The sequence below is a fragment of the Gorilla gorilla genome, chromosome 9 (genome assembly GCF_029281585.2).
Source record: "Gorilla gorilla gorilla isolate KB3781 chromosome 9, NHGRI_mGorGor1-v2.1_pri, whole genome shotgun sequence".
In the NCBI taxonomy this organism is placed as follows: Eukaryota; Metazoa; Chordata; class Mammalia; order Primates; family Hominidae; genus Gorilla; species Gorilla gorilla.
In genome coordinates, this window is record NC_073233.2 from 99,441,855 (window position 1) to 99,446,917 (window position 5,063).

Genomic DNA, 5,063 nt, shown 5'->3' on the forward strand with positions numbered 1-5,063 from the left:
CAAAAATGCTTGCCTTAAATATTAAGGATATTTTATATTCTTAATATTTAAGGAAACGAGCATCAGGAAAAAAATGAAACATAAAAGGAAGGAGTAGCAGGGTAAAGTGAGTAATAAGAATTGTTATTGAGGATTTTGTAACTATCATTCACCTTCAGTGCTATTTAGTTCTTTTCGAATCAAATAATAAACTGGCAAAATCAAAGTTCTATTTATTTATTTATTTATTTATTTATTTATTTATTTCATTTGTATTTATTTATTTATTTTTGACACGGAGTCTCGCCTAGGCTGGAGTGTGGTGGCGCGATCTCGGCTCACTACAAGCTCCACCTCCCGGGTTCATGCCATTCTCCTGCCTCAGCCTCCTGAGTAGCTGGGACTACAGGTGCCCACCACCCCACCCAGCAAATTTTTGTATTTTTTAGTAGAGACGGGGTTTCACCGTGTAAGCCAGGATGGTCTCGATCTCCTGACCTCCTGATACTCCCTCCTCGGCCTCCCAAAGTGCTGGGATTACAGGCGTGAGCCACTGCGCCTGGCTATTTATTTATTTTTGAGACGGAGTCTCATTCTGTCGCCCAGGTTGGAGTACAGTGGCATGATCTGGATCACTGCAGCCTCCATCTCCCGGGTTCAAGCCATTCTTCTGCCTCAGCCTCCCCAGCAGGTGGGACTACAAGCGCGCAACACCATGTCTGGCTAATTTTTTTGTATTTTTAGTAGAGACGGGGTTTCATTATATTGGCCAGGCTGGTCTCAAACTCCTGACCTCATGATCCACGGACTCCAAAAGTGCTGGGATTACAGGCATGAGCCGCCGTGCCCAGCCAATTATTTTTTTCTGCTGGCTTTAACTTCAGCTAAAAATTGAACATTTATTTACTTATTATACTCAATCACTGGAGTCTCTGAATTACCAAAGCTACCATGGAGGAATAAAAACATAATCTAAGGAGTTATGAGTATTTTGTCCCTTTGCCCTCTTTCTGCTGTTGATTTTAGAATCTACAAAACTGAAATTGACATACAAGTCAATTATATTTGAAGCGTTCTCTACTAGTGTTACTCAGAAAAAAACTATATCTTCTTCAGTAAATTACTTAAATGTTATTCACCAGGAAAGTAAAACAATTCATTTTTCCCGTAAAATTATTCTTGGTAAAGACTAAACAGTAAAGCACATGCAGTTCGTATTCCTAAATAAAATATACAATGTTTTTGAATTTTTATTCTCAAAGTTGCATACTTGGTATTATCTTGCCAATGCCTCTATCAGTGAGACAATTTATATCTACCAGTTTTCACCTTTAATTCAGAAATCCCTCCTACTCTGTATCATGGAGACTGCTCTTTTATAGAATATATTCCTTGGATTATCTGATTTCCTGGGTGACCTGTTGATATGTATACCTCCAACAGCTACATATTTTCATTGATTATATGTTTAAACCATATGTTCTCATTTTCATTCAGGTATCTTTCTTTTAAAAATAAATCCTGGAGAGTGGAGAGGAGGTATAGCAAAATGGCAGAATAGAAGACTCCACTGATCATCCCCCAACAAGGACACCAATTTAACATCTATCTACACAGAAAAAACACCTTCATAAGAACCAAAAACCAGGAGAGCACTCACAGTACCTGATTTTAACTTCATATTGCTGAAAGAGGCATTGAAAACATAGTAAAAATAGTCCTGAATCACCAACACCGCACCACTCTTTCCCAACTCCCTGGCAGCAGCAACCAGGGAGGTACAGAGAACATCTTAAGGCCCTGGGGGAGGGAGAGCACAGCAATTGTAAGGCATTAAACTCAATGCTGTCTATTAGAAGAGAAAGAAAAAACAGATCAAACTCAGCTAACTCCTACCTGCAGAGGGAGCATTTAAAACAGCCTTAGCAAGAGGGGAATCATACCACAAACCTCACCACAGAGGGCTAAATTGCTCTGGGTCTCTAAGTAATAAATTGTAAGGCAGTCTAGGTCGTAAGGACTGCAAGTCTTAGGTGAGTCCTCTTGCTAAACTAGGACAAGAGACAGTGGACTGTGCAGGGCATGCAACCTCCTGAAATACCAGTTGGGTTGGCGAAGGGAACACTGGAAACACACCTTCCCCAACCCCAAGTGGCCCAGCTCAGGGCTTCAAAATAGACCCTTTGCTTTCACTTGAGGAGTGGAGCAGGAAAAGTGGGGAGGACTTTGTCTTGCATTTTAGATACCAACTCAGCCACAGCAGGATGGGGCACCAGTCAGAGTTGGGAGGCACCTCTTTTAAGAGCTAGTCCTGGATGACATTTCTAGACATATTCTGGGCCAGAAAAGAAACCACTGACTTGAAGGAAAGGACCTAGTCCTAACAGCATGTATTGCCTGTTAACTGAAGAGCCCTTGTGCTCTGAATAACCAGCAGCAATACCAGGTGCTATGTTGAGGGCATTGGGTGAGCCTCCGAGACTTAGATAAATATGTAAGAACAAGAAGGTTACAAAACACCATTCAGATTTAACCCAAGGAAAACTACCTCAAGGCATATAATAATCAAATTCTCAAACATAACAGATAATAGAAAGGATCCTAAGAGAAGCAAGAGAAAGAAAACAAATAACATACAACAGAGCTCCAATATGTCTGGCAGCAGACTTTTCAGGGGAAAGCTTACAGGTCAGGAGAGAATGGCATGACATTTTTAAAGTGCTGAAGAAAAAAGAAAAAAAAAACCTTTACCCTAGAATAATAAATCTGGTGAAAACATCCTTCAAACATGAAGGAGAAATAAGAACTTTCACAGACAAACAAAAGCTGAGGGATTTCATTAATACCAGACTTTTCCTACAAGAAATGCTAAAGACAGTACTTCAATCAGAAATAAAAAGACATTAATGTGTAATACATAATCTCCTGAAGCTATAAAACTCATTGGTAATAGTAAGTACACAGAAAATCATAGAATATGATAACACTGTAATTTTGGTATATAAACTACTTTTATTCTAAGCAGAAAGACTGTATGATGAGCCAATCAAAAATAATAACTACAACAACTTTTCAATACACAATAGTACAATAAGATATAAACAGAGACAACAAAAAGTTAAAAAGCAGGGGAACAAAATTAAGGGTAATTTTTCATTAGCTTTCTTTTTGCTTGTCCATTTATGCAATGTTAGGTTGTTATTACACTAAAATAATGGCTTCCATAATAGTGTTTGCAAGCCTTATAGTAATCTCAGACCAAAAAACCTACAACAGATATACAAAAAGTAAAAAGCAAGTAGGTAAATTATACCACCAGAGAAAATCACCTTCACTAAAGAAAGACAGGAAAGAAACAAAGAAGGAAAATAAGGCTGCAAAACAACCAGAATAAGTGGCAAAATGGCAAGAGCAAGTCCTTACTTATCAATAATAACATTAAATGTAAATGGACTAAACTCTCCAATCAAAAGACATAGAATGGCTGAATAGATTTTAAAAAAACAAGACCTATTGATCTGTTGCCTAAAAGAAACATACTTCACCCATAAAAAGACACATAGACTGAAAATAAAGCGATGGAAAAAGACATTCCGTGTCAATGGAAACCAAAAAAGAGCAGAAGTATCTACACTTATATTAGACAGAATATGTTTCAAGACTAAAACTGTAAGAAGACACAAAGAAGATCATTACATAATGATAAAGGGTTCAATTCAGCAAGATGATATACAAATTTTAAATATATATGCAGCCAACACTAGAGCACCCAGACATGTAAAGTAAATATTATTAAGCTAAAACAAGAGATAGGCCCCAATAAAATCATAGCTGGAGACTTCACCACCTCGCTTTCAGCATTGGACAGATTTTCCAGACAGAAAATCAACAAAGAAACATTGGAATTAATTTAGACTATAAACCAAATGGATCTAATAGATGTTTACAGAACATCTCATCCAGTGGCTGCAGAATACATAATCTCTTCCTCAGCTCATGTATCATTCTCAAGGATAGATCATACGTTGGGTTAACAAACAAGTCTTAAAACATTCAAGGAGTTGAGATAATATCAAGCATCTTCTCTGAACACAATGGAATAAAACTAGAAATTACTAAAAGAGGAATTTTTGAAACTATACAAGTACATGAAAATTAGACTATTTGATCCTGAATGACCAGTGGGTCAATGAAGAAATTAGGAAAAAAATTGAAAAAATAATTGAAACAAATGAAAATGGAAACACAACATACCAAAACCCATGGGATACAGCAAAAGCAGTACTAAGAGGAAAGTTTACAGACATAAGTGCCTACATCAAAAAAGAGGAAAAACTTGGAATAAACGATCTAACAATACATCTTAAAGAATGAGAAAAGCAAGACAAAACAAACCCAAAATTAGCTGAAGAAAAGAAATAATAAGGATTAGAGTAGAAATAAGTAAAATTGAAATGAAGAAAACACTACAAAAGATCAATAAAACACTACAAAAGATCAATGAAACAAGGTGGTTTTTTGAGAAGTTAAATGAAATTTACAAATCTTTAGCCAGACTAAGAAAAAATAAAGACAAGATACAAATGAATAAAATCATAAAGGAAAAAGCTAACATTACAGCTCATACTGTGAAAATACAAATAATTATTAGGGGCTACTATGGTATCCATGTGCCAATATATTGGAAAATATAGAAGAAATGGAGAAATTTCTAGACACATACAAATTTCAAATTTTATCCCAATACATCTAACATAGAAGGAGGTTGACAGTCTTTAAAGAAATATTCCTGAATTAAATAATCAACTGAAATAACAAAAACAGAATTCCAAATATTTTAAAATTTGGGGGGAAATAGGTATATTTAATGTTTTTAAAAGTATGAAGCTTTTCTTAATACTAATAACCAAAATCTTAGTAAGCTGTTTGAAGTATTTTGGAATTATGATAGATTTTTTAAGATTAAATACACAGAAGTATACATACAGAATATATTAGAATGAACTTAAAATCATTGATGTTGTTAAAGCCAACAGATTTGGTAACATCCTAACACTATCATTTTGCCTAAACAAGTTCATATC